Source organism: Mobula birostris, chromosome 25 (genome assembly GCF_030028105.1).
Source record: "Mobula birostris isolate sMobBir1 chromosome 25, sMobBir1.hap1, whole genome shotgun sequence".
In the NCBI taxonomy this organism is placed as follows: domain Eukaryota; kingdom Metazoa; phylum Chordata; class Chondrichthyes; order Myliobatiformes; family Myliobatidae; genus Mobula; species Mobula birostris.
Genome location: NC_092394.1, coordinates 61070509 through 61087146, shown reverse-complemented (window position 1 = coordinate 61087146; position 16638 = coordinate 61070509). Strand labels below are relative to the sequence as shown.

Genomic DNA, 16638 nt, shown 5'->3' with positions numbered 1-16638 from the left:
TCTAAATTCCAGTGTATACAACCCCAGTCGCTCCAATCTTTCAACATATGACAGTCTCTCCATCCCGGGAATTAACCTCGTGAACCTATGCTGCACTCCCTCAATAGCTAGAATGTCCTTCCTCAAAATTGGAGACCAAAACTGTATACAATATTCCAGGTGTGGTCTCACCAGGGCCCTGTACAACTGCAGAAGGACCTCTTTGCTTCTATACTCAATTCCCCTTGTTATAAAGGCCAGCATGCTTTCTTCACTGCCTGCTGTACCTGCATGCTTATTTTCAGTGACTGATGAAGAAGGACACCTAGATCTCTTGCTTCCCTTTTCCTAACTTGACACCATTCAGATAGTAATCTGCCTTCCTGTTCTTGCTACCAAAGTGGATAACCTTACATTTATCCACATTAAACTGCATCTGCCCACTCACCCAACCTGTCCAAGTCACCCTGCATTCTCATGACATCCTCCTCACATTTCACACTGCCACCCAGCTTTGTCTCATCTGCAAATTTGCTAATGTTACTTTTAATCCCTTCATCTAAATCATTAATCTGTATTGTAAATAGCTGCGGTCCCAGCACCAAGCCTTGCAGTACCCCACTAGTCACTGCCTGCCATTCTGAAAAGGACCCATTAATCCCTACTCTTCGTTCCCTGTCTGCCGACCAATTTTCTATCCATGTCAGTACCCTACCGCCAATACCAATGTCCTCTTGTGGCAACCATTTCAGCCCCGGGAAAAGGCCTCTGACTATCCACATGATCGATGCCTCTCATCATCTTATACACCTCTATCAGGTCACCTCTCATACTCCATCGCTCCAAGGAGAAAAGGCTGAGTTCACTCAACCTGTTCTCACAAGGCATGCTCCCCAATCCAGGCAACATCCTTGTAAATCTCCTCTGCACCTCTTCTATGGCTTCCACATCCTTCCTGTAGTGACGTGACCAGAACTGAGCACAGTACTCCAAGTGGGGTCTGACCAGGGTCCTATATAGTCGCAACATTACCTCTCGGCTCCTAATTTCAATTCCACAATTGATGAAGGCCAATGCACCGTATGCCTTCTTAACCACAGAGTCAACCTGCGCAGCTGCTTTGAGCATCCTATGGACTCGGACCCCAAGATCCCTCTGATCCTCCACACTGCCAAGAGTCTTACATTTAATACTATATTCTGCCATCATATTTGACCTACCAAAATGAACCACCTCACACTTATCTGGGTTGAACTCCATCTGCCATTTCTTTTTTTTTTGTAATATAATTTTTATTGAATTTTCAAAAGGAATACATGAAAAAAAAGAATCTACCCTCCCCCCTCCCCTTAACTCCCCCCCCCATATAAAGTCCTACCTAGAAAGAAAGAAAAAAGAAAGAAAGGAAGAAAAGAGCCGCCTGGGTGTTGGAAGGTTTCCACAAGCTCCATGGGATTCAAAATAAATTTGGTATAATTATTCGTTACTTTCCCCAAGTGACCAAAGTCTTTATCGGAGCACTTAAATATACCATCCTATCTTTTGTAAATAAGGGCGCCAAATATTCAAAAATGTTACATATTTGTCTCTTAAATTATAAGTAATTTTTTTGAGTGGAATAGAACTAGCCATTTCATTATTCCAGTGATCCATACTTAAATACGAATCAGATTTCCAAGTAACTGCTATAGTCTTCTTAGCTACTGCCAATGCAATTTTTATAAATTCTTTCTGATATTTATTCAATTTAAGTTTCGGTTTTATCCCTTCAATATCACCTAATAGAAATAATACAGGGTTATGTGGAAGTTGAGTTCCAGTAATTTGTTCCAATAAAATTCTTAAATTTATCCAAAAGGGTTGAATTTTAAAACAAGACCAAGTAGAATGTAAAAAAGTACCAATTTCTTGATTACACCGAAAACATTTATCAGATAGATTTGAATTTAATCTATTTATTTTTTGTGGTGTAATTGGTGTAAAAAATTATATTGTACTAATCTAAGTCGAACATTTATTGTATTTGTCATACTGTCAAGACAAAGTCTTGACCAATTTGTTTCATCAATATTAATATTCAGATCTGTTTCCCATTTTTGCTTTGACTTATGGGTTCCTTGTTTAATTGTCTGTTCTTGAATCAAATTATACATACAAGAAATGAATTTTTTAATTTTCCCTTTTTGAATTAAAATTTCAATTTCATTAGGCTTTGGCAAAAACATTGTTTGACCCAGCTTACCTATTAAGTAAGTCCTTAATTGAAAGTGACAAAAGGAAGTATTATTAGATATTTTATATTTATCCTTTAATTGTTCAAATGACATCAATATACCTCGTTCAAAACAATCTCCTATAAATTTAATCCCTTTTTGGTACCAATTATATAAAAGTTGATTGTCCATTGTAAAAGGAATAAGTCTGTTTTGGAACAAAGGCCTCCTTGCTAATAGAGATTTCTGTGTTTCATTATCAACATTTATCTTATTCCATAGATCAATCAAATGCGTTAATATAGGAGATTCTATCTTTTCCCGTATCAATTTAGATTCCCATTTATATATAAAATCTTTAGGTCTATTTTCTCCTATCTTGTCTAGTCCTATTTTAATCCATGCTGGTTTTCGATCATCGAAGAAAGATGCAATAAATCTAAGTTGATTTGCTTTATGATAGTTTTTAAAGTTTGGAAGTTGTAACCCTCCTAACCCAAATTTACATGTCAATTTTTCCAATGATATTCTTGACATTTTACCTTTCCAAAGAAATTTTCTCACACATTTATTTAACTCTTGAAAAAATTTCTGTGGCAATTGTATTGGTAATGTTTGAAACAAATACTGTAATCTAGGAAATATATTCATTTTTATGACATTGACTCAACCTACTAATGTTATTGGTAATATCATCCATTTGTCAAGATCTTGAATTTTTTTCAATAGTGGTAAATAATTAAATTTATATAAATTCTTTACATCATTATCAAGTCTTATATCTAAATACTTTATACCATTTACTGGCCATCTAAATTGGGTTACTAATCGACATTGACTATAGTCTCCTTTAGTAAGAGGTAAAATTTCACTTTTATCCCAATTTATGTTGTAACCTGATACCTTCCCATATTCATCCAATCTAGAAGATAATTTATGTAACAAATGTTGTGGGTTTGTTAAATAGATCAAAACATCATCAGCAAAAAGATTAATTTTATATTCCTCCTGATTAACTCTAAAACCCATAATATCTGGATCAATTCAAATTAGTGCTGCTAATGGCTCTATCACCAATACAAATAAAGCAGGTGATAGTGGACAACCTTGTCTAGTTGACCTTTTTAACTGGGTGTTGAAATTTGAGAGTTTGTCACTACTTTAGCTTTAGGGTTAGAATTTAAAGTTTTAATCCAATTTATAAAAGATGTTCCTAACCCATATTTTTCTAGTACTTTAAATAAAAAATCCCATTCTAATCTATCAAATGCTTTTTCTGCATCCAAAGCTAATACTATACTCTCTCATCCCCTTTTTGTGCCAAATGAATTATACTGAGTAGCCGGGTTACATTATCTGCCAATTGTCTATTTTTAATAAATCCTGTTTGATCCATATGTATTAATTTTGGTAAATATTTAGATAATCTATTCGATAAAATTTTTGCTATTATTTTATAATCCATATTCAATAAAGAAATAGGCCTGTATGATGTTGGTTTCATAGGATCTCTGTCTTTTTTTGGCAATACTATTACAATTTCTGTTGAAAAAGATTCTGGAAGTTTATGTATTTTTTCTGCTTGACCTATCAGTTCCATAAAAAGAGGAAATAATAAATCTTTAAATTTTTTATAAAATTCAGGTGGAAAACCATCTTCTCCTGGAGATTTATTACTTTGGAGTGATCCTAAAGCTTCTCCAACTTCTTTTAATGTAAAAGGCATGTCTAATCCCTTCTGTTCTTCCAAATTCAATTTTGGAAGAGAAACTTGTGATAAAAACCTTTCTATCTTGTTAACATCATTTTGGGATTCTGACTGATATAATTCAGAATAGAAATTTTTAAAGGTTTCATTTATTTCAAGAGGTTTATAAGATATTTTATTTGCCCTTGTTCTAATTGCATTTATTGTTTTGGAAGCTTGTTCTGTTTTCAACTGCCAGGCAAGAATTTTATGTGCTCTCTCACCTAACTCATAATACCTTTGTTTAGTTCTTATAATTGCTTTTTCCGTTCTATATGTCTGAAGCGTATTATATTGTAACTTCTTATTGACAAGTTGTTTTCGTTTTTCTTCTGACATATATCTTTGGGATTCTTTTTCTAATTTTGTAATCTCTTTTTCCAATTGATCTAGTTCTGCCATATATTCTTTCTTAATTTTAGACGTATAACTTATTATCTGGCCCCTAAGATATGCTTTCATCGCATCCCATAGTATAAATTTATCATCCACTGAATGAAAATTTGTATCCAAAAAAAATTGAATCTGTTTTTCATAAAATCACAAAAATCTTGACGTTTTAATAATGTTGAATTAAATCTCCATCTATAAGCCACTTCTTCCTTATCAGCCATTATTATTGTCATTAATAAAGGGGAATGATCTGATAATATTCTTGCTTTATATTCCATATTTTTCACTCTGTGTTGAATATGCATTGATAATAGAAACAAATCTATCCTTGAAAAAGTTTTATGTCTATGGGAGTAGAACGAATAGTCTCTTTCTTTAGGATTGATTCTTCTCCATATATCAATCAGATTTAAATCCTTCATCAATGATAAAGTTAAATTTACTACCTTCGATTTTATAACAGCCTTGGTTGATCTATCTAAGACTGGGTCTAAGCAAAAATTAAAATCTCCTCCAATTAATATTTTTTCATGCGCATCTGCCAAATTCAGAAAAGCTTCTTGTATGAATTTTGCATCATTTTCGTTTGGTGCATAAATATACATAAAAGTCCATAGTTCAGAAAAAAGTTGACAATGTATAATCACATATCTCCCCGCAGAATCAGTTATTACATTTTGTATTCTAATTGGTAATGTTTTATTGATCAAAATTGCTACTCCCCTTGCTTTTGAATTAAATGAAGCCGCAACAACACTACCCACCCAATCTCTCTTTAGTTTCTGATATTCTGTTTCCGTTAGGTGCGTTTCCTGTAAAAAAGCTAAATCTATCTTCATTTTTTTAATATGTGTTAAGATTCTTTTTCTTTTCACTGGTCCATTAAGCCCGTTAACATTAAAACTCAAAAAATTCAATAAATTAGTCATTATTCTTAACAAAGTTACTCCAATCTAAAACATTATTTATCTTCTCAACTCTCATAGTTCCTTGGGGAATCTCTTTAAACTTCACCATGTTGCTATGTGTCTCCCTCCCAACCTTCCAGGCAGAAAGAAAAAAGAAGATAGAAAAAAAAAGAAGATACAAAATACCCCCCCACTAATGTTGTGAATGAAAGGATACACAACACTACCCACCTCCATTTTACGGGTCGTGGCAAAAGCCACGCTTGCACACATGACTAGCGTAGCAATCGATCAGTGCTTCTTCCAGCTCCCCCGCAACAAAAACATTATATATATATAGACAAAGTTAGTATTACTATTCCCAACTAATATTCCTCCAGTTTTAACCTTTCTTACCCCCCTCGTATAATTAATAATATATTTATACATTCATCCAGCTTCAAAAATCCAACAAGTCCATTCTTTAACCCAATCTTCATCTTCAATCTATCTCGCTCTCCTGGGTTTGTTCTTGTATCTGGTGAATATTCAGAGAATCTCGCACAAACTGCTCTGCTTTCTGGTAGTCATCAAAAAATCTTTTTTCTCCACCAGGCAAAAAAATCTTCAAGGTTGCAGGATAACGCAATGCAAATTGATAAACTTACTCCCATAGGGTTTTTTTCACTGGGTTAAATTTCTTCCTTCTCTTCAAAAGTTCGTAACTTATATCAGGGTAGAAAAAAACTTTGTTCCCTGCCATTTTCAATGGCCCTTTTCTATCTTTGGCAGCTCGAGCAGCTGCCTGTAGAATCCTTTCCTTGTCTTGAAATCGATCGTGGATATTGGTCATCTTTTGGTTTTGGTCTTAAAGCTCTATGTGCCCGCTCAATTTCAATTGGTCGAGCCTCCTCTTCCATTTGCAAAACATCCGGGATCCATCTTTGAAAAAATTCTATTGGTTTATCTCCCTCCGTACCTTCTTTAAGACCAACAATTTTAATATTATTACGTCTACTAAAATTTTCCAACATGTCCACTTTCTCCAAGAGTCGGTTTCTTTCCGAATTCCAGACAAGCAGATCATTTTCTGTTTTTTCCACTCTATCATTCATATGCCCCATTGCTCTTTCCATCTTCTGAAGCTTCTTATCCATTTTGTCCTGTCTTGCCATAACTTTATCATAGCACATCTTCGTATCTCTAAGCTCTTCTCTTACTTTTCTTAATTCAGCTGTTAACTGCACTATAGCCTCTCTCATAGCTCTATCATCTCCTTTACTTCCAATCGCTTCCAATTCTTCCTCCTCCTCTTCATCTGTGTTCTCTGCAGAATCCAATTCTGACTCTGAGTCATTTTCAATTGCAGTGGCTGTCGGTTCTTGTAGTTTGCGTTTGTGTCGATGTGTCGATTTGCGCATGCGCTCTTTGCGCATGCGTATTTCCGGTGTCGTCTTCGTAGAAGCCGTTACCACCGCCATTGCTCCCTGTTCTACCGAAGGAGATCCAACCTGAGTCCGAGGCTCCATCGTTGCAGTAGGCCCTTTTTACTGCCCGTCTCGCGGCTGCTTTGCAACAGCAGACTTCTTTTGTTGCGGTTTAGGAGGCATATCGTAGAGTAGTCTTACAAAGTTTATAAATAGTTTTCAGAAAATATTTACCAACTTTGTTTTGTTTAAACGGTACTTTGATTTATTGCGGGAGAGCTGGATTTACACGTCTCAATCCCACGTCATCACGTGACGCCCCCCTCATCTGCCATTTCTCAGCCCAGTTTATCCATTTTACCAATGTCCCGCTGTAATCTCTGACAGCCCTCCACGCTATCCACAACACCTCCAACCTTTGTGTCATCAGTAAACTTACTAACCCATCCCTCCGCTTCCTCATCCAGGTCATTTATAAAAATCACGAAGAGTAAGAGTCCAAGAACAGATCCCTGAGGCACTCCACTGGTGACTGACCTCCATGTAGTATATGACCCGTCTACAACCACTGTTTGGCTTCTGAGGGCAAGCCAGCTCTGGATCCACAAAGCAATGTCCCCTTGGATCCATGCCTCCTTACTTTCTCAATAAGCCTTGCATCTACTGCTCTTCCTTCATCAATGTGTTTAGTCACATCCTCAAAAAATTCAATCAGGCTCATAAGGCATGACCTGCCCTTGACAAAGCCATGCTGACTATTCCTAATCATATTATGCCTCTCCAAATGTTCATAAATCCTGCCTGTCATGATCTTTTCCATCAACTTTCCAACCACTGAAGTAAGACTCACTGGTCTATAATTTCCTGGGCTATCTTTACCCCCTTTCTTGAAAAAGGGAACAACATTTGTAACCCTCCGGAACCTCTCTTGATGATGCAAAGATCATTGCCAGAGGCTCAGTAATCTCCTTCACCTCCCACAGTAGCCTGGGGTATATCTCATCCAGTCCTGGCGATTTATCCAACTTGATGCTTTCCAAAAGCTCCAGCACATCCTCTTTCTTAATATCTACATGCTCAAGCTTTTCAGTCTGCTGCAAGTCATCACTACAATCACCAAGATCCTTTTCCATAGTGAATACTGAAGTAAAGTATTGATTAAGTACCTCTGCTATTTCCTCTGGTTCCATACACACTTTCCCACTGTCACACTTGATAAGTCCTATCCTTTCATGTCTTATCCTCTTGCTCTTCACTTACTTGTAGAATGCCTTGGGGTTTTCCTTAATCCTGCCCACAAGGCCTTCTCATGGCCCCTTCTGGCTCTCCTAATTTCCTTCCTAAGCTCCTTCCTGTTAGCCTTATAATCTTCTAGATCTCTAACATTACGTAGCTCTCTGAACCTTTTGTTCTAATACTAAGTTGTAGAGTCCTTGAAAGTGAGTCTACAGATTGTGCAGTCCATTTGGCATTGAGGTGAATGAAATCAGTATATCCATGTCTGATGTTTGTAGGGTAATAACTTTTCCTGAACCTGGTGGTGTGGGACCTCAGGGTCCTGTACCTCCTGCCTGATGTAGTAGCAAGAAGAAAGCATAGTCAATGGGGTGCTTGATGAGGAACGCTGCTTTCTTGTGGCAGAGTTCCTTGTAAATGTGTTCACTGATTAATTTAAAAACAAGAGAATCACAATTAAACTCAGATTATATACAAAAACCTCAACTTGGATTCATGGATCACGACAGCACAGAAACAGGCCCTTCTACCCATCTAGTCTGTGCTGAACTATTATTCTAGTCCCATTAACCCATGCCTAGACCATAGTTCTCCATCCTCTCCCATCCACGAATTTATCCAAATTTCTATTAAATGCTGACATCAAACCCAGGTAGCTCGTTCCACATTCGCACCATCCCCTAAACAGTGAAGGAGTTCCCCCCTAAATATTTCAGCTTTCACCCTTAAGCTATGACTTTTAGTTTTAGTCTCAGTGGGAAAAGCCTGCTTGCATTTACCCTATCTGTACACATGAATAATCAGGAAGGGAGTGGAGGGATATAGGCCATATGCAGGCAGATAGGATCAATTTAAATTGGCATCATGGGCTGAAGGACGTTTTGCTTTGGCGTACTGCTCTATGTTAAAAGTTGTGTTCCAGGAAAGCTGGTTGTTGATCTCATTGGTAAGTTACGATTTTGAAACACTGTCAAAGCAGGAAAGGCATTGTGAACATTAAGAATTTAAAAAGGCAGAGCTTTGCAGCAGTTCCTCTGAGTTGAGGAATGACCAGTCAATGAGGGATTCATTCGAAAAGGCCGCTAAAAATAATTGAAGTCCAATAACCATTTTTGGACTTTGCCTGTGTTTAGTGTGGCTTTGGCTCATCAGGCTTAGGCAAGGTAAAGAGCAGTATTTGGTAGGTTTCTCTCTTTCTGTTCTTATTTGTTCATCCTTATCTGTTAGGGCATAGTAGTGTCGTGAGAATGGCTCCCCGGGAAGTGTTCTGTATTCTGTGCGGGATGTGGGAAGTTTGGGAGACCTCCCGTTTCCCTGATAAACACATCTGCACCAGATGCACTGGGCTGCAACTCCTGAGAGAACGTATTAAGGAACTGGAGCTGCAGCTTGATAACCTTAAACTCATATGGGAGAATGAGGAGGTGATAGACAAGAGAAGTAGTCATCCCTAGAATGCAGTAGACAGGCAACTAGGTGACTGTCAAGATAAGGATGGGAAGTGCACAGCCAGTGCAGAGTACACCTGTGGCTGTTCCCCTCAATAATAAGTATACAACTTTAAATACTATTATGGAGGATGACCTACCAGGAGGGAGCCACAATGACTGGGTCTCTGGCACTGAGTCAGGTGCTGTGGCACAGAAGAACAGAGAGGTGAAGAGGACTGCAGTGTTGGTAGGAGATTCCATAGTTAAAGGAACAGAGATGAGACTTTGTGTGGCACGATAGAGACACCCAGATGATATGTAGACCCCCAGGTGCCAGGGTCATTGAGCCTACTAGGGGATCAGCTATACTGGATTGGGTGTTATGTAATGAACCAGGGTGATTAGGGAGCTTAAGGTAAAAGAACCCTCAGGAGGCAGTGATCACAATATGATTGAGTTCAACATGAAATTTGATAGGGAGAAAGTAAAGATGGATGTAGCAGTATTTCAGTGGAGTTAAGGAAATTACAGGGTATGAGAGAGGAGTTGGCCAAAGTAAATTGGAAGGAGCTGCTGGCAGGGATGACAGCAGAGCAGCGATGGCGTGCATTTCTGGGAAAGATGCAGAATAGATGTATTCCAAAAGTGAAGAAATGCTCAAATGACAAAATAGTACAACTGCGGCTGACAAGTGAAATCAAAGCAAATGTAGAAGCAAAAGAGAGGGCATACAAGAGAGCAAAAATTAGTAAGAAGACAGAGGATTGGGAAGCTTTTAAAACCCTATAGAGAGCAACTAAAAGAATCGTTAGGAGGGAAAAGATGGAATATGAAAGCAAGCTAGCAAATAATATCAAAGTGGATAGTAAAAGCTCTTTCAAATACGTAGAAAAATAAAAGAGATGAGAATGAATATAAAACCACTATAAAATGAAGCCAGGAAAATAATAACAGGGGCCAAGGAGATGGCAGATGAACTAAATGGGTATTTTGCATCAGTCTTCTCTGTGGAAGGCACTAGCAGTGTGCCAGGTGTTGAAGGGAGTGAGGGAAGAGAAGTGGGTGCAGTTACTATTACAATGGAGAAGGTACTTAAAAAGCTGAAAGACCTAAGGTACAAAAGTCAACCGGACCAGATGAACTGCACCCTAGGGTTCTGAAAGAGGTAGCGGTAGAGATTGTGGAGGCATAAGTAACGTTGTTTCAACAATCATTGGACCCTGGCATGGTGCCAGAGGATTGGAAAATTACAAATGTCACTCTACTCCGTAAGAAAGGAGGAAAGCAAAAGAAAACAAATGACTCACCAGTTAGCCCTGACCTCAGTGGTTGGGAAGATGTTAGAGTCAATTGTTAAGGACGAGGTTATGAGGTACTTGGTGACACAGGACAAGATAGGACAAAGTCAGCATGGTTTCCTGAAGGGAACATCTTACCTGATGAACCTGTTGAAATTCTTTGAGGAGATTGCACGCAGGATAGATAAAGGGGATGCAGTGGATGTTGTGAATTTGGACTTTCAGAAAGCCTTTGAAAAGGTGCCACACATGAGGCTGCTTACCAAGTTAAGGGTCCATGGTATTACAGGAAAAATTACAATCATGGTTAGAGCATTGGCTGATTGCTAGGAGGCAGAGAGCGGGAATAAAAGGATCCTTTTCTAGTTGGCTGCCAGTGACTAGTGGTGTTCCACAGGGGTTGGTGTTGGGACTGTTTCTTTTTATGCTACATGCACAACACACTGGAGGAACTCAGCAGGTCGGGCAGCATCCGTGGAAACAAACAGTCAACATTTCAGGCCGAGACCTGCATGCTGTCCGACCTGCTGAGTTCCTCCAGTGTGTTGTGTGTGTTGCTTTGACCCCAGCACCTGCAGAGAATTTTGTGTTTTCTTTTTATGCTGTATTTCAATAATTTAGATGAAGGAATACATGGCTTTGTTGCCAAGTTTGCAGATGATACGAAGATTGGTGGAAGGGCAGGTAGTGTTGAGGAAACAGGAGGACATACACAGATTAGGAGAATGGGCAAGAGAGTGGCAAATGAAATACAATGTTGGAAGATGCATGGTCATGCACTTTGGTAGTAGAAATAAATGTGCTGACTATTTTCTAAACGGGGAGAAAATCCAAAAATCTGAGATGCAAAGGAACTTGGGAGTCCTTGTGCAGAACAACCTAAAGGTTAACTTGCAGGTAGAGTCAGTGGTGAGGAAGGCAAATGCAATGTTAGCATTCATTTCAAGAAGTCTCAAATACAAGAGCAAGGATGTGATGCTGAGGCTTTATAAGGCACTGCTGAGGCCTCACCTTGAGTATTCTGAACAGTTTTGGGCTCCACATCTAAGAAAAGATGTGCTGGCATTGGAGATGGTTCAGAGGAGGTTCACAAGGATGATTCCATGAATGAAAGGGTTATATACGAGGAATATTTGATAGCTCTGGCTCTGTATTCCCAGAAATTTAGAAGGATGAAGGGGATCTCATTGAAACCTTTCGAATGTTGAAAGGCTGACACAGAGTAGATGTGGAAAGGATGTTTCCCATGGTGGGAGAGTCTAGGACAAGAGGGGATAGAGGGGCATCCATTCAAAATAGAGATGTGGAGACATTTCTTTAGCCAGAGGGTGGTGAATTTGTGGAATTTATTACCACATGTAACTACGGAGGCCAGGTAAATAGATGTACTTAAAGCAGAGCTTGATAGGTTCTTGATTGGATATGATATCAAAGGTTACAGAGAGAAGGCCGGGGAGTGGAGTTGTAGAGGGGAAAAAATGATCAGCCATGATTGAATGGTGGAGCAGACTCGATGAGCCAAATGGCCTAAATCTGCTCATCTTATGGTCTGATTGTCATACCCATCTTCACCCCAAACACCATATATATATATAAAAAAACACATAGGAGCAAAATTAGGCCATTCAGCCCATTGACAATATATGGTCATGCACTATGTTGGAAAATGCGTGGTCATGCACTTCGGTAGTAGAAATAAATGTGAAGACTATTTTCTAAATGAGAAGAAATCCAAAAATCTGAGATGCAAAGGGACTTACAGTAAAGTCCTTGTGCAGAACACCCTAAAGATTAACTTGCAGGTAGACTTGGTGGTGAGAAAGGCAAATGCAATATTAGCATTCATTTCAGGAGGTCTAAGATACAAGAGCAGAGATGTGATGCTGAGGCTTTATCAGGCACTGGTGAGGTCTCATCTTGAGTATTGTAAAAACAGTTTTGGGTTCCTCATTTAAGAAAAGATTTTTATAGATGCACCGTAGAAAGCATTCTTCTAGGGTGCATCACAACCTGGTATGGAAGTTGTCCTGTCCAAGACCAGAAGAAGCTGCAGAAGATCGTGAACACAGCCCAGCACATCACACAAACCAATCTTCCATCCTTGGACTCACTTTACACCACACGCTGTCAGAGCAGTGCTGCCAGGATAATCAAGGACACGACCCACCCAGCCAACACACTTTTCGTCTCTCTTCCCTCCGGGAGAAGGCTCAGGAGCTTGAAGACTCATACGGCCAGATTTGGGAACAGCTTCTTTCCAACTGTGATAAGACTGCTGAACTGATCCTGACCTGGATCTGGGCCGTACCCTCCAAATATCCGGACCTGCCTCTCGGTTTTTTTGCATTACTTTACTCTCCCTTTTCTATTTTCTATTTATGATTTATAATTTAAATTTTTACTATTTACTACTGATTTGTACTCCAGGGAGCGGGAAGCGCAGAATCAAATATCGCTGTGATGATCGTACGCTCTAGTATCAACTGTTTGGCGACTATAAAGTATAAAGATTTGCTGGTTTTGGAGAGGGTTCAGGGGAGGTTCACAAGGATGATTCCAGGCATGAAAGGGTTTTCTTATGAGGAACATTTGATAGGTCTGGCTCAGTACTCACAGGTACTTAGAAGGATGAGGGGGATCTCATTGAAATCTTTCGAATGTTGAAAGGCCTAGATAGAGTAGATGTGGAAGGATGTTTCCCATGGTAGGAGAGTCTAGGACAAGAGGGCACAGCCTCAGGATAGAGGGGTGTCCATTTAAAACAAAGATGCAGAGAATTTTTTTTTTAGCCAGAGGGTGGTGAATTTGTGGAATTTATTACCACAGGCAGCTCAGGAGGCCAGGTCGTTGGATGTATTTAAGGCAGAGCTTGATAGGTTCTTGATTGGACACGGCATCAAAGATTATAGCTGGGAGATAATGTTTAAGGATGCACATTGTATCGAAATGATAGACAGGAAGGCAGGGGGGTGGTGCTGGTAAAAGATGAAATCAGATCAACAGAGGGTCAGAAGGTGTTCAATCATTGTGGATAGAGCTAAGGAACTGCAAGGGTAAAGGGCTACTTCTCCCCTTCCCCATTTTACCTCCTCCTCTATCTTTTCGAAAACTTTGAAAACCTGGTACATTAATCACAGATTCCTGTCCCTCTCTCAGCCAAGTTTCAGTAATGGCCACAACAATGTAGTTCCATGTACTGATCCATGCTCTAAGTTCATCATCTTCACCCATAAAATACACACACTTCAAACTACCTGACCCATCATACCTGTTATCTTGATTTTGCCTTTCAATACTTTACCTGATATCTATCTTCTGGTCTGATCTTTCCCTTACTAACCTGGGGCTCTGATTCCTAGACCCCTGCAAAACTAGTTTAAACTCTCCCAATTAGCATCAGCAAACTTCCCAGCCAGGATATTGGTTTCCCTCCAATTCAGGTACAACCCATCCCTCTTATACAGGTCTCACCTTTCCCAGAAAAGGTTCCAATGATCCAAGAACTTGAAAACCTGTCCCCTGCATCACCTCGGCAGCCAGTCACTCATCCATGCTATCACCCCATTCCTAACTGCGCTAGCCTGTGGCACAGGAAGTAATTCAGAAATTACTACCTTGGAGGTCCTTCTCTTTGGCGCCTTTCCTAACTCTACATATTCACTGCATAGGACCTCTTCCCCTTCTCTGCCTTTGTCACTGATGCCAACATGCACCATGATCTCTGGCTGTTCCCTCTCCTCCTTGAGAATATCCTGCAGCACTCTGATACATCATGAACCTAGCACCGGGAAGCAACACACAGAATCTGCGGCCACAGAATCTGCTTTCTGTCCCCCTAATGATCGAGTCCACTATAACTAACAAGAGTCAGAGCCAGCCATAGGGGTGCCATGATCTGATGGGTCACCCTCTCCCACCCCCTTAGCAGTATCCAAAGTAGCATACTTGTTGCTGAGGGGAATGGCCACAGGGGAACCCTACACTGACTTCTTAACCCCCTTACCTCTCCTGGTGGTCAATGATCTACTGTCTGAAGCCTGCACTCTGGGTGTGACCACCTCTTCAAAAGTCTCATCTATAATATCTTCAACCTCCTGAATGATCCTGAGTACATCCAACTCCAGCTCCAACTCCTTGACCCAGTCAGTCAAACGCTGAAGTTGGGTGAACTTCCTGCAAGTGTAGTCATCGGGGAAACCATCAGATATCCTGAATTCCCAAGTCTGACAGGAGGAGCATTCCATCCTGACTACTCAGTACTAAAATAGAAAAAGGCTTGCCTGTTCTTAACCGTGCCTGTGCCTGTTAAGCCAAAGCCTTGACACTGTCACTGGCACACTCCGACAATGGCCTCTCCACTTGAGCCCTACCCTCCTTTTATTTGCAGCTGAATTTAGGCCTCTGATGCCGACACTTAGCGCATCTGCGCAGCCTGAAAAGACTGGCCTTGTTCCTTTTATACGCTCTCTCCCGACTTCCATAGGGCTCTGACGCTGAGAATCATACTCCCCAAGCCAGAGCCTCCAAGAAAAGCCTGAATATACCCGAGTCTGCTCTTTTATATTTGCACCCCAGACTTCGGTGGGCCTCTGACGCTGACACTCACCACCCCTGCAGCTGTGGTGGCCAAATCATTTAAAGCAGGGGTTGGTAAGTTATTTAATAGTAAGGATGTCAAAGGTTAAAGGGAGAATGCACGAGAATGGGGTTGAGACGGATAAGCAATTGGGCATGACAGACATCCCACCCTGCAAAAACTCATTTCAGGGAGGTAGCACCATCAATTTGCGGGAGACTTCTGGGAGCGGTGGGATGTCTGGCATGATGGAATGGCAGACCAGACCAAAGGGCCTCTACTGATGCTCTGCATTCTGTGTAAAACTTCTACTCTAAGGAGAGGCTGAGAGATATCTCCCACCCAAAATGGTATTTTTAGTAGATGAGGACTAGGTTGTGCTTCACCTGGTCTGGTTTTCTGTCCTCCAGCACCATGTGAACATCCATGAATATTGGTCGGAGGTATATTGCAGTTTTTAGCAATGGTTTTTGTCATACATTTCAGGTCAGCTCTGGAATCTAAAACATAATTCAACACATTTGTGTTCAATTAGTAAATTAACTTTGCTCCGTCAGGGCAAGCAAAGGCTGCAAGGAATTAGCTGTTTTTTTTAACCATGAGACTGCATCCAAATGTTGTCTTTGTTGATCAATAGTTAGTTGATGAAACTGTGCTGTCTGGTCAGAGTCTTCCATCATTGGTGAAGCTGGTGCTTGACCCTATTTCCATTGACCACCTTTCCGGCCCAACAATTCTAGTCCAATGTCCCATTTTAACACAATAGTACTATGCTCCTTCAGGGACTTGCTGTTGCATTTTTGGTTGGTCAATGGGTAGTCCTGCCTGTAATGCTTTACCTATACTTCCATGTCTCCTTCCATCACAGCATGGGAAAAAGTTGTAGAGGTTTGCAAACTCCATCGTGGACACTGGCTTTCCCACCGTCGAGGACATCTTCAAAAGGTGTTGCCTCAAAAAAGCCTCACCACCCTGGACATGCCGTCTTCTCATTACTACCATCATGGAGGAGGTACATTAGCCTGAAGACACACACTCAATGTTTTAGAACAGCTTCTTCCCTTCCGCCATCAGATTTCTGAATGCTCAATGAACCCATGAACACTACCTCACTATTTTTCCTGTCTTTCTGCACTACTTATTTGTATTGTGTGGCGCGTGGCCGAGTGGTTAAGGCGTCGGTCTAGTGATCTGAAGGTCGCTAGTTCGAGCCTCAACTGACGCAGCGTGTTGTGTCCTTGAGCAAGGCACTTAACCACACACTGCACTGTGACGACACTGATGCCAAGCTGTATCGGCCCTAGTGCCCTTCCCTTGGACAACATCAGTGGCGTGGAGAGGGGAGACTTGCAGCATGGGCAACTGCCGGTCTTCCATACAACCTTGCCCAGGCCTGCGCCCTGGAAAACTTTCCAAAGCGCAAATCCATGGTCTCACGAGACTAATGGATGC

The 16638-nt window shown here is 40.5% G+C and overlaps 1 protein-coding gene across 1 annotated transcript in view; it reads left to right on the top strand.

Moving 5' to 3' along the window:
• The first annotated feature begins 6687 nt into the window (after window positions 1–6687).
• ddx51 (DEAD (Asp-Glu-Ala-Asp) box polypeptide 51) overlaps window positions 6688–16638 on the top strand; it is a 110282-nt gene continuing 100331 nt past the window's right edge. Inside the window, exon 1 of the mRNA XM_072243726.1 lies at window positions 6688–6755. The gene's annotated coding sequence lies outside the window, so the exon portion shown is untranslated. The remainder of the gene's footprint in view (window positions 6756–16638) is intronic.